The sequence below is a fragment of the Netta rufina genome, assembly GCF_964035555.1.
Source record: "Netta rufina genome assembly, chromosome: 1".
Lineage (NCBI taxonomy): Eukaryota > Metazoa > Chordata > Aves > Anseriformes > Anatidae > Netta > Netta rufina.
Window position 1 is genome coordinate 108,022,326 of NC_140123.1, and position 14,181 is coordinate 108,036,506.

The following is a 14,181-nucleotide window of genomic DNA, read 5'->3' on the forward strand; positions in this document are numbered from 1 at the left end:
GAGTACAGACAAACTCATGGCAAACACAGAAGACAGTTCACCACTCTGACTTACCAAATTCAGTTTTGCAAGTCACCGCAAGTGCTAGTCAAATTTGAAAGTAACATTTTAAAATATAACTTGGTCTGCATATTTTTCTCCCATATTACACTTAGCATGAAAATATTAAGCATTTTTTTGTCACTTTCTAGTTAAACCACTAAGCAAAATCACTATCAAAATTAATTTTCCGTGTCATGTTCTATTAAAAAAAGTGTAGTAGTAAATTTTTTTTTTTTAATTCCAACAAGCTTGGCTTAGAGCAGAGACTTCAATCACATGATTATTCAACATTAAAAAAAATAAATCAACATAACAGCCACATCTTTTAAAATCCAGGCAAAATGAAAATCCTGCAGCTCTGTTCATACGCCCAGTCTTAAATATTCACTGATCCTATTCATCCAACTAGGGTTTTGACCCTGAGTGGGTTAAGTAGCAGAATATCATTAAGGGAAGATAGCAAAACAGGTACCTAGAAGCAGCTTAAAGGCATCTGTAACAGGAAAGACTTATCTCGTGCATACCACAAAGATAAAACTCACCAAGATTAAAGAAGGAAGATGCAAGGTTCAGTCATAGCAGAAACAGGCTTGCATTGTAATGCAAGCCGGAAATATGGCAGCTAATTATTTTCTTCACGCTATAGTGTTACCTGCTTTTGTTTGTTACGTTTACTATTAAAACAAGTAGTGATTCATTAACTAAAATACACATCTGGAAGATCTCTAATGCATTTATAAAAATAATTGAAGAAATATAATTGAACTTCTTTTCTCATCCACGATTAATAGAGATAATATAACCTATACATGGGGCTCATTCTCTGTAGTCCACTAAATTTTCTTAGCATCACTTGGCTATTTGTTCTGTAATTCTTGCAGTAGGTAGTTTAATCTCAGTTTGCATTTAACCGCCAACAGCTGTCAGATTAGTTATAATTTCATTATCTATTTCTGCATGAGATAAACAAGGCTTTGAAGCATTTTCTTTTTTTTTTTTTTTTTTTTTTTTTTTTTTAATGTGACACTTCATGGGCCCTATTCTTCATTTGGGTAATATATTCCCTTAAATTTTAATATTGGTATACATTAACTGAAAACATGGGACACATTCTACTTAAGTGTTTACATAGACCCTCCCTAGCTGATGTGTTTGTTTCTACAATTAAGTAAAGGTGAAAAATTCTACTCATGTAATTTCTGCATAAATTGCAGGTGCAAAAAGTCCTGTTTAAGGGCAGGTGTTAAATAAAACCTCTAAATTACCATTACTAAAAAAGCCAAGCAGAAAGTTTAATCATGTGTTCGTGAACACCGTCAAAATTCAGATCAAAATTTCCCCTTGAACTCTTGATTTTACTTTAAGGTAATTGCAATAAGGTTAGAAATTACTAATTCAAACACATCTTATTTTATATATAAAATCTATGTATTCTTCATGTTCCTCAATGAACACATAACAGCAAGCACATCTTGTTTTCTTTTTTACCCCTTATTTGTAAAGCTTAAGAATACTTGTATCTGTACAGAGAAAAACAAGTAAAGCTGGCTTTTTTTTTTTCAAGTTAATTTAGCAGTAGAAGTCTGCTAGAGATTTGCACATATATATACATACACATACATTTGTTTGTTTGTTTAATTTATTTTAGATTAAAACTCCTCCAAAATTTCAAAGATCTCAGGAAAGGAACACAATCCTGATCATGGAGGAATGCACTCAGGAAGAAAGAAGTTATGTCCAAAGCTAGAAATATACAAATTTACCTTTCTGAAGTACGTCTAAAAATCCTACCCTGAGTATTTATTGAAAAATAAAGTATTAAATAAAAGTTTTGTTTTAAATAAATACTATGACACACAGGTCTTTGCTTTATACTCCGCTTTCTATATCTTTAGTAACATATACAATGCAAGGATTCATGGTCACTATCAGAAAGCTTTCATTTATGGTACATTTTCTAGCTCTATAAAGATTAACTACAAGGCTGTCAGCTGCAGGATACCATTTTAATAACACCATGAAAAGCAATGCACACAGTGAACTGAGGAGCTGTACCTTTAACAGAACTGAAAACCTTGCTGTGACAGCATTTAAAATCCATCTTGGCATAGAGGAAAAAAAAGTATGATTTTGTAATGGGATAACCTTGTATCTATATTGTGTGTATGTGTATATACTGCCTTATAAGAAGGGCAACAATAATCTGTACTTAATTTTGATAAACTGTTCCCAACTAGCCACCAAGGCGAAGTCCTCATCCAAGCAACAGACACACCCCCAAACTCAAACCCCAGCCAAAAAGAAAGATTACTGAACTGATCACAAAGGAAACTGGGATGCGCATAACATAGGCATATCATAGTTCATACAACAGATAAAACTGCAGGAAGGAAGCTTTAATGAACTGATACCACAGAAACTGAATCCAGAGATTGTGAATGAGCACTGGCAATTATACACTAGAGCTTTCCTCCGATTTCTCTCAAAGTAAAAGGTAAAAAGGTAACCAAAGCGTTAGTCTTAGGGCTGCAACGTGCTTATTAAGATGACCACACATGCTTTAAGCTCTCAATGCTGATTTCATCAGAGGAGCCTGATATTCTGCTGTATTTCAGTCTTCCAAAATCACTGCATTTAGCTGTTTTCACCCTCCTACAGGATACCCCATCAAATGTACATCAAAGTTTCTCCTTTCAGTCATTTTGTAATCTTGTTCAGCATGGTGGCTTACTTCCATTTCTTTTCACAAAATTTTACAGCCCCCTTCTTCTTGTCATCATATTAAACTAATTCTTTCCATCCATTACATGCTGACTGCTTGACTTCTGCTTCTATTGTTCAAATTTTGTATCTTTGGTCTTTTTATGACCATTCATCCAATACTTTATTACTTTATTTTAACCTTCCCAACATATGGATTTAATTCAACCACTCCATTTCTAACATCTCCCTCCTGCCAATAAATCTCAGTTTGCTCAATTTCAGACTGAATTTAACTGTTTTGGTACGTTCTTCTTTCTCCCCTTAAATTAAAGCTGCAAAAAACAGGAATAGAGTGGGGCAAACAGATCAATCAGGGTGGATAAAAACAGATAGAAGTTAAAACTGCTTCTCATTTTCTTAACTAAGCTCAAACAAAAATCTTGTTAGGATATTGAAAACTTTTTTCTTCCTTTTTTTTTTTTTTTTTTGGCTTCATCTTCCCCTTCGGGTTGACACAAAGCCCCTGACAAGTGATACCCAAGGAGGACAGGACTCCCAAGAGAACAGAAGTAGAGGAAAGACTATTTATCAGAGGAGGCTCAGCTGACTGTTCTATATTTGCAGACAGTGAACACTTGATATCTCTTACAGAGTATACGATTTTCCTCAACATATTGAATTATATGGTGGCTTTTTGTGTCCCATCTTCTTGGCCTTGCATGCTTTTTCTATGAGTATGGAGAACTATGGAGTTCTGAGAAAGTCTATAACGGTTCACAGATCCTGTTCTCCTTTAGTTTTGAGCTCCACTGCTACTTGCTTAGCACTAGAATTATGATAGGAGTTAGCCATCAGGTTGCATTCATTGACACGCCCACTACAAATACAATTTCCTCCTCTTAGACTTCAGTTTTCTATAGAAGGTCTTCATGATTAATCAGGTACCTGCCACATGTGTCCCCCTCCACTGAGCACCTAAAGGTCAGCCTTCATACTTAGTGCTTTACAGCATCTACTGTGTTCAGTTGCTGTTCCCATCAGGCAAAACAGCTTTTGACAAAACAGTCAGACTGGGATGCTTCTTAGAGGTAAGTGATTTTACAAACAAAACTTACCTCTGTTAAGACGTGGACGAAGAAATAAAGTCTGATTCCATAGCTGCTATTCTTTCCCTTAAGTAAATATTTGGTTAGAGATTGATGGTGGAAACAGCCAAACATCTTCAGTTTCTAAAGAACCTACTCAAATAGGCCACTACCACTGTCATCATAAGAAAATTCTTATGCAGTATGTCTGCCAACCTCAAGCATAGCAGAGCTCTCTGCAGCTGTACACTGCACTCCTGCAAATATGAAGAAAATGTCGACTTTAAGATTTATTTATTTTACTTGAGAGCACAGCTTAAGGAGATGTAAATAGCAGCTCTAAGCCACATCCTTATTAATTATTATTTGTCACAGAGGATGAGCGCATATGTCTGTGTGCATGCATGCTTGCATGTGTGCGCTCCATTTCCTTCATTTGCTAGCCTTGAGAAGCCTTCTCAGGTTGACGCTTTCTTAGACAAAGTTATTCTGTAATGTTTCCAAGTCCTGGTCAGCTCATCTCAGAAGAACTTCTGACCATCTGAAATCTAGATAGAGATCAAGATTTTGCTCTCAACATTCCTACCAAATTTGCCAAGCAATGAAACTCACAGTAGCTATTTAAGGAATTATTCAGAATTCCAGTTGTGTAATTCAGTAGTATAACTTCATAAAAATTAAAAGAAACATTGAACTGCACTGTAGAATAAGAAATGGAAAGTCTCATTTAAAGTGTTTTAGAATTCAATTCAACAACATACTACTTTAAACAAATGTTCTTTCCCTTATCCAAAAGGAAAGCAATGGAATAAAATAAAGGTAAAAATGTTGACAGTTCCCCATAAATCCCTTAAAGCATAGTTCAAGAGTCTTAGCATCCCCCCCCCCAAAAAAAAAGGAAAAAAAAAAAAAACAACCGCAGCCAACCCTAATTTAAAATAGCTTCATAATGTCTTTAATCATTAGTTTCTTCAATTTAATGATTCAATTAATTTCTTCAACTTTAATCATCAGTTTCTTTAATCATTAGAAGGAGCACATAAGTAAACATAAAGAATAAATAAAAGATTAATGTATTAAAAAAAAAGTGTCAGATTTGTATGACTACCTAGATGTAGTTAGCTTCAAGAATTCTTGAGAAGGTTTGGAAATTAAATCATAGAATCATAGAATATCCTGAGTTGGAAGGGACCCTTAAGGATCATCAAGTCCAACTCTTGACACCGCACAGGTCTACCCAAAAGTTCAGACCATGTGCCTAAGTGACATAAAAATAATATATATATTATACAAATATATTATATATTGTAATATATATATATTTGTGTATTATACAAATATAAATATAAATATATATACAAATATACAAATAAAAGTAGGTATCTTTTATTTCACTGAGTTCAGTGTATCTTCTTTTCCCACTTTCCTTTAAACTGCTCCTTCCTTCATGGGGGGAGAGGCTCTTTGTTCTGTGGAGGTTTGAAGGAGTTCTTATTTGTGGAGCTATGAAAGATTGGGGTGTGTACTGAGAATGAAAGAGATGAGGAAACTTATCTGGGGAGCTTGTTAGGGCATACTTCGTAGCAGAATTTACCCAATACTTTTAAAAGCTCTTCAAACTTCAATGGAAATCTATTTACACAGCATGGTGCAACACAAGAATTGATCTAGGAAAACCCTCAAGCCCAGCAAGATTATCTGAGTACTGAGATAGGTGAATATGGTGATAGGTGAATAAGCAACAGTTAAAAATATTTTTAATAAAAACCTATGGATATTTGCAGTCTAGTTTGCAATTAGGGTGCTTGTACAACTTTGTGTTTGCTTGTTTAAAGACACAGGAATGTTCCAGATGTGAAAGAATACATATACAAATAATTCAGTGTTTAAGATGATTATTTGCTCCTGGACCTTTGAATTCTGTTTGATAATAAGTAGTTAAAATCACACAGAGGTGATTTTTTTAAAAAAATATTAGTTCAGATTATGTGCACTGACAGAAATAGTATTAGAGGCCAGTTTGTATCTATATCCTTCTACCAAACCTGATAATGCCTTGAAGTTGCTCTAAATTGTCACAAAAGACCCACCCAGAACAGGGAAGAGTTGCCCAGCTTTGACTGTGATGTTCTTTTATTACAGTGTCCTTACTACCTAAACAAATGCTTCACAAAAAGAATGATTGTAACACTAAAATCAACTTACCCAATTTTAGTGGTGGTGCTCTAGACATCGTTATATAAATTCTACCCTAAAAGTATTTGATATTGTGAAAGGTAGCTTTTAAGCCCAGCAGAACAGAATTTTGAGATGTCATTCAAAATTGTGTGGGGGGTAAGGAGGAAGAATGAGTTCTTAAACACAATAACTGAACTGTCCTTCCACTAGGATAAGATGCAACCATATCAACAAGCTTCACTATTGTTTTCTGTCACTCCCTTTCAACTATTGTTTTCTGTCACTCCCTTTCAAAAGTAACTGAACAGAGCATTGAGAGAATTACACCCACAGCTTTAAAAAATAAAGTGGTTATAACCCCTTTTGTCAGTTTTAACCATCATTTTCAAACTATGCTTTGTCTGAACTAAGAAAAATCATTCTCTGCAGATTCTACATGGTCAGTATAATTATAGAAATTTGGGGTTGTTTAAAATACACTAGTCATAAACCATTGCCCAAGGGTTACATTTGTTATTGAGATGTACTGTAGTTTTGCAATTCAGAGATGATAATTAATATTTCCATTTACATAAAAGCTAGGCAACTCTATTAATTGCATCATAAGCGTGCCTTGGATAGCTCACAAAGGTACACCGTGGTACTAATACCAGACGGTAACAAGTGAAAGTGCAGTTTAGTTTTCATTCTCTCTTGCTAAGAAGGCCTCTCAAAAAAAAAAAAAAGTTTTCTTAAAAAACAGAACCCCCAAACCTGAAGTCTCCCCCCTCTGCATTTTGTGTTTCTGGTACTTCTATTCTGCTTTCATGTGTAATAGTCTTCCAGAAGACATGCCTCACCTGCTGTTCACCAGTAACAGAGGAATGCTGACACACACAAGTATGATCAGATATATTACTGAGGTTACTCATGCTCAAGTGTACACAAACTGCTTGTCCTAAAACAGTTAAAAAAAAAAAAATGCACCAAAATCCATCTGCCTAAGAAAGCCATTTAGTCTGAAGCATATCCAAGTAGTTGTAATACGATTATTCCACTCTGCGTTTATCTCTAGACCAGACCTGTCACTGCCACAGCCAACACCAGGCTGCAGACAGCTGATCAAGTATTCTCCACACTTGTAGCAGATGAGCATTTCCTGCTCTGCTCTTGAGAACTGTGTTTTTACTTCTGGCTACATTAGACAGTACCTCAGTTTTAGGCTGATGAAAAATACTCACAGGACAGAACACCCTCTAAGTATATGAGAAGGTTAAAAAAAATATAATTTTAAATGAAATTTAAATTTTACATGTCATTAAATTGAAATAATAAAGAATGTGTCTCCTAATCAGTGCAACAGAAAAAAAAAATAAAATCCTGTTTGCAGGGGAAAGTTGTCCTTATCCCAGATATCATCTTTGTGACATTTTACCTGAGACAGGATGCAACAGATTCAAGAAACACTTACCTCTGAATTTCGTGAAAGTTGTTAATAGCACGGGTTCCAAACTTTTTTTTTTTTTTTTTTTTTTTTTTTAAGTAAAGCAAAAAAATACTGCAATTACGAGAACTGGGTTACTTCTAAGGTGTTATCATTTCTTGTTGAAGCCTGCAAGCTGTGTTGTCTTAAATACAGTTAAAGAGCCTTTACAAATATGAGAATATCTATATAGCACAACATATTGTGGTGTAGAGGGCTACACCACTTGATTTCTCAGTTGCACCTCAGTGCAGCACCTTGTTGGGAGCAGCTGTCCTATTATATTTGCATAGCCCAGGTTTTCCTACACTGCTGACTATGTTATCTACTTGCATCTACAAGCACGCAGCTCTGGAGATCAACAATATGTATTTACTACACTGCACCACAGGAGGTGAGGTTGCTGTGGGGAAGCACCTAAGACAGAACAGGAAAGCTCAGCGGAAGTCAGCTTCCAAATAACAGTCCATCATAGGAGTACAGCAGTTTAACATCAAAATAACCCAGTGTTTACTTTGCATTTCCACAGAGATGAACTTAACTGGCAAGCCAACTAGCAGAACTCATGTCTTGTAAATAGCTTCTTTTGAGCAAACACACTATTCTTCCATTGATAAATATTTTTGTTAGGCATTGGAATGGGCTGCCCAGGGAAGTAGTTGAGTCACCATCCCTGGAGATCTTTAAAAGACGTTTAGATGTAGAGCTTAGTGATATGGTTTAGTGGAGGACTTGTTAGTGTTAGGTCAGAGGTTGGACTCCATGATCTTGGAGGTCTCTTCCAACCTAAATGATTCTGTGATTAATACCACAATAACCACTTTCAGACACCAGTGACAAAAGAAAACGCTTCAGAGTTATCTACTCAAGCTACCTCTTATTTTGACTGCAATAATGAAGTGCTCAAAAGCAATTTTTGGTGGTTATGGATTACATTCAACAAAAAGATTTATAAATTAAGTAAAAGTTCTAAGTACAGAGTATGTACATTTCCTCATCTTAACTAGATTAAGTGTTACTTCCATATGTTCCCTAGCAGCTAGTGACAGTGTTGCTCATGCGGTATCCAAGACCTCAAATCTGTGAGTTACTTTTCATCAAATAGGCCTGTGACACAAAGTCATCTTATTTCATTACAAGTCTACACAAGTTTAGTGAGTGGCACAACTGTGGATGAAAATGAACACATTTCAAAACAGATTACAATAAAACAAAAGATCTAGAGAATAATCAGAATTAGATGCTGACAAGAGGAAACCACAGGATCACTACCAGAATTCTCTTCATTATTGCATAGTTCATTTTGTTCATTTTCCTTTAAATTGCTATGTGATTAAAATTGCTTGTCAATACATTTAATTGTAGAGAATTCCCTCATGCAAACAGGTTGAGAAAAACGTGGTGCCGGCTACATGCATTGACCTCCTTACTACAAAGTTCTCCCCCAGAAAATCCAACTCTTTGCAAAAAGCCAATGCAATCAAAAACTGACATCTGTGCTTCTCACCCACAGCCCTAGCATAATTAGAAGAATTTAGTTGAAAATTATTTATTATAGCTGAGCAATGCATAATAAAATCTGTTCTCCACCCAGTTCATTTTATATGGATAATGGACATGGAAGAACTGAGACTACATCACTGAACTGTTCTTACTCTTCATACATTCCAAGAACAAAGTGGAAATATTCCCCATCCCCACCCCATGACTGGGAGCAAGGATGAAAGACAAGAGGAAGTCCCTGTAAAACTTAAGCCATCAATTACAACACCTTGTAGAACAAGATTATCAGAACTCTTGTTAATGTTCTAGAGGTATATACTAAAAGCATTGCAAGCTACCTGTACTTCTGTTTTGATCAGTTTCCAACTCCAAAGCTTTATTTGTGCTTTACTTCTGGAATTCAGCCTCACAGTTTCTTAAAAAAAATTATATATATATATATATATATATATATAAAAATGCATCTCCCTTTTAGGTCTTGGGTTTCTGTCCCAACTGGGAGACCAAACAGATGTAGAATTTTGCTTTTTAGTACATTCTCTAATGACTCATTTTTAAAGTGAGTGAAACACTATCTCTAATTATAGCTGCAATATGTTCCTCGGTGAATTTTACATCCTGTCTAAGCATCACATTATGTTCTTCCAATAATTATAGCCTTTCTTCCATCCTTTTTGCCTTTATTTCAAGACAGTCAAAACTTAAATTCAGTCTTTAACTTCATTACATAAAGCTTCTCCCCCATAATAGATGTTCCTTGGATGTTTAGAAGTAGTTGCTGTTTAAGACCACCTTACAAACATTTCAGCACACCAATTCTTTCCCTTGTGGCTACACACTGCACTCCAGTCTGAGCTTTCAAAACCAAAGTTTAAACTTGATACTAAAAGCTGTGCTCATGATGAATCTAGTTTATATACACAATAGTGGAAAGGTACATTTAAAAAATTACAAATAGGTAGAAAAATCTTTTATAATCCTTTGGTGTAAATATCTTTTTACTTCATTGGGGATTTAGTCAAGACAGAGATTGCTGCCAGCAATTAAAGATGTTCTAATAAATAAGTTGTTATTAATAGCAGATAACTACTCACACAGTGCATTCATTCACAAACATACACTCACACATGCCTGTTACTCTGATGGAGCGAAAGTTGGGATGCCAACCCCAGCTATTTATTCAGAAGTGGTATAACATACGAATTCATCAATGCCAGGTTAGAAAGTCTCTCAAGTGGAGTAGAGGGGCAGGCACTAATCTCTTCTCTCTGGTGATGGTGACATGACTCTGGGGAACGGCATAGAACTAGGACAGGGGAGGGTCAGGCTGGGTGTTAGGAAAAGGCTCTTCACCAAGAGGGTGGTTGGGCACTGGGACAGGCTCCCCAGGGCAGTACTCATGGCACTTAGCCTGACAGAGTTCTTGGTCACAGCACCAAGCCTGCTGGAGTTCATTAAACATTTGGACACCACTCTCAGACATAGGGGCTGATTTTTGGACAGTCTGTGGAGCTAGGAGTTGGACTCTATAATCCTTATGGGTCCCTTCTAACTCTGAATATTCTTTGATTCATTTCCACAGACATGTAGCTACACTTGTTCGCTTTGTCTGCATACAGCAGCTACTGTCTTCTTGGATGTGGACTGATACATATAGCCTGCAATTCTTGATGAGTGTGGGTGGCCTTTGAACTGTTTCTCCTGACTCTCCATGTCCTAAGTTTATCAATTCTTGTGGATCCAATAGACCCACTGGTCCCCAGTGCTGGAGACCTTCATATGTTATCTCAGCACACTTTTTTTTCCTCTTTGGCCTGTTGTTTTATGGCAGATGTTTGTCTGCCCACATAGGTAGGTACCAGTAAGAGACAACCCCACCAACTGGCACAGAGGGGAGTTTCACCCTATTTTCCTTAAGAGGATCTCAAAGCTATTAGGATTTCTACATCCTATTTTGATATTTTATTTCACTGTGCTAGGAGTTCATATAAGGACTTATTTAAAATGATGTAAAACTATGCAAGTATTTAAGTGGGCATATCTTGTAGATGATACACTCATTCTCTCCAAAGCATTATGTCCTTTCCACCATATTTTAAAGAAACAGAATTTATCTTTAATATTTCCCAGTTCCTTATTTCCCCTTTATTCTTATAGTAGATGTGTTGGGTGGATACAGAAAACCTGCACTATTACAATGCTGGAATTGCTCTCACTTCCTAACCTAACAGTCAAGAGGAGCACCTTCCTTGATTGCTTGCTTAAGCATTCACTAAATCAAAAAATAAGTTGCAGAAGAACAAAATTTTCGATCTTCTTCAGAGAAGAGCAGAAATGCATCTCCCTTGCAGCATGGTCAGGTTTGTTCCAAGATGTTTATAACAATCACAGTTTTGACAAGCTGCACTTGTTGGTCACTGGCACAGCACTTGTCTGTCTGCCACACTCTTCCTGCCAAAGGATATCTGTAGCTCTGCAAGCGAGCTGTTGTGCAAGCATGGCCTGCCAAAACAGAGCAACAGAGCAAAAGAACCAGTAGCAGAGCAAAAGAACCAGTAGTCAGTCCTGGACTGACACTTGCCCTAGTGTCAGGTCTCTCGGCACATGTTCTCCTACCTCCCAGTTTCTGGAGATAAGCAACCACATCACTAGGTGGAGTGAGAACTCACTGCTCTCTGGAGGCATCTCATTGCTGTGGGTGTACTCAAAGAAAGAGGGATCAGGGATACCAATAATTAAGATCAATAGAAATAATTCTAATTCCGTTGTCCGCACCTCCAAATACCAGTTTACCTATTAATCTCAAAGATCCTAAGTTCCTTCCACTCATAAGCTTTGCTTTTCATTCTAGTTCAGAAGTTTTCAGGGCATACACAGATATGTTTTTGCACTTCTGAATTCATTTACACACATTTTAATGCAGCTGTTTCAGGGCAAGAGCAATACTGTAGTGACTAGATTTCAGACCAGGCTCAAACTAATTCAGCCAAAAAGAAGTGCACCCTATTCCTTAAGCATATGTGCATACGTGTGTGTATACATTACATATAAAAATAAAGACAAGCTGGTCTCAGATACATCTGCTTGTCCCTGTCTTGGATGACTGAGCTGCTGATCTTCCAGTTCCTTGGTAGCTATTTATCCAGGCTGTTACAACTGACTTCGTCTTTATGATAGCATGTCATATGCCAGTTTCTGGAAGGATGTCATGCTGATTTAGTGCAACATCATGCATTCTCTTGCTAGACATCCTTTAATAAGAGCTAGTTAAAAGGTGTCCAATAAATGTGATAATTAATTCTCAAGTTGTAAAGTCACAATGAAAAATAAGAGTGGAATCAATTAAGTGAGCTAACAGTTTAAATGGACTTATCCAGTTTATCAGGAGAAACTTTACAGTGCTCATAAAGATGGCATAAAAGTGTGACAGCCAGACTGAAAGTGCCAGAAGGAAAATATTTCCATCTACAAAAGCAGCTTGCAGCTACCAGGTCTTGTGATAGCTGCCATCCCCCATTAGCAGCAGTGAGGACCGTGAAAGGGAGAAGAGAGATTTTGGAAAGAGGAGCTAGTATGGTAAAATAAAGCTTCAATTGCAGAACTGAGAGCACTTGGAACATACACCAGAATTCATCACAGATCCCCCAACTGCAGTCATCAAATAGGCCCTGTAGAGAACCTGTCCTGGCACAGCAACACTTATTTTAAGTCTCAGGGCTCTATCTCCAGTGCAGTGATGCTCTATGCCAAGGGGATGCAATTCAGATTAGCTCAGAGAGCTCTTCCCATGAATCTGTTCTTACATATTTATTTTTTTTTTTTCCTATTTTAAATTAAGGATAAAGGCTAGCTTTCTGAATGACAGGGATTCAGGGTTTGTATCTCAGTCCTATACTTCAGCAGTTTATTTTGGCGTGGAATTTGTATTAGGGAAATACTCAGTTCTGAAGTAAATACTTAATATTAAAAGTAAGTTCTGAAATGCCTCTTCAAAAGAGACCAGAAGTATTCTAATACATTTATTACAGGTAGAATTTAAAGAAAGTGGTTTCCAGTTACAGGCATGATTTAAATGTTTGCACACATTTGTGTATAGCCTGTTCAGCTTTTGTACACTTCCCTAAGGACATATTTATATATAGTATAAATAATATATAACTTTTTTATATATATAAAATAGTTATTACCATATTGATAAAAATTCTTTAGCACCACTTTGATGACGTGTAAGAACAGGAGTCAACCTGTTAGTATCTCAGCACTTCTATTCCCAACCAACATAAAATACTAAAAAACAAACAAACAAACAAGCAAGCCACAAGACTTTGCTGCCAGCCTGGCTGGTGTTTAATACTGCTACTGCATCAGATTTGGAGAGATCTATAGTGAATGTGTTTAGTATTATTGAAGGAGACTGGATGGCTTGGTTAATGGTAGTAGATACTATGCCTATGTTGTCATACCAGATGTTAGTAAAAATGGACAGGAAGTGACATACACCAGCATCAGTGAGAAATGTTTTTGACAAATGCACATAACAAGCCATAACACTTTTAAGTTCCAGCTTAGTAGAGTCAACAAGATTTTAAGAAATATTCGCCATACTTTCAAACCTTTGCGGTCCATAATGTTAGAAGGACAAGCAGAAAACCTGCATCAGATAGAAGGCTATCCTTTATTAGTAGATCTTTTCACTCCAAAGTAGACAGCAGTGTTTATAGTGCCATTCCCTGCAGAGCCCTCATGTACACTATGCATTCCCTGCATAGTGTACATGACTAAAGCATTAGTGTTTTATGCATATTTATTTATTTATTTATTTACAGAGAATGTGTATATCAAACAAGGAGACCTACGGTTCTTTATTCTGCTCCTAAGCATGTACATAATGAGAACTACAGTACTGACAATTTAAAACAGGGCTTTAAAATATAATCATATACCCATTCATTCAGTCAGTTAGGTTTCTTCATTGCTCTGATTTTGTTTCATTTTCTTAAGAACAGCAAGGTTCATTCACATTCAGGCACAGTAATAACATGTTGTTCACTAGAACAGTGATTTGCATCAGATAAATACCTTGAGTAAGAAAAGTAGAAGCCAAATTGCAATGATCTTTGAATGACTAAATTATTATTCATCTCCACAGGATGAAGAGAACAGTGACATGGAGGAAACAACTTCCAATAAGTCAGGAGAGAAAGAAGT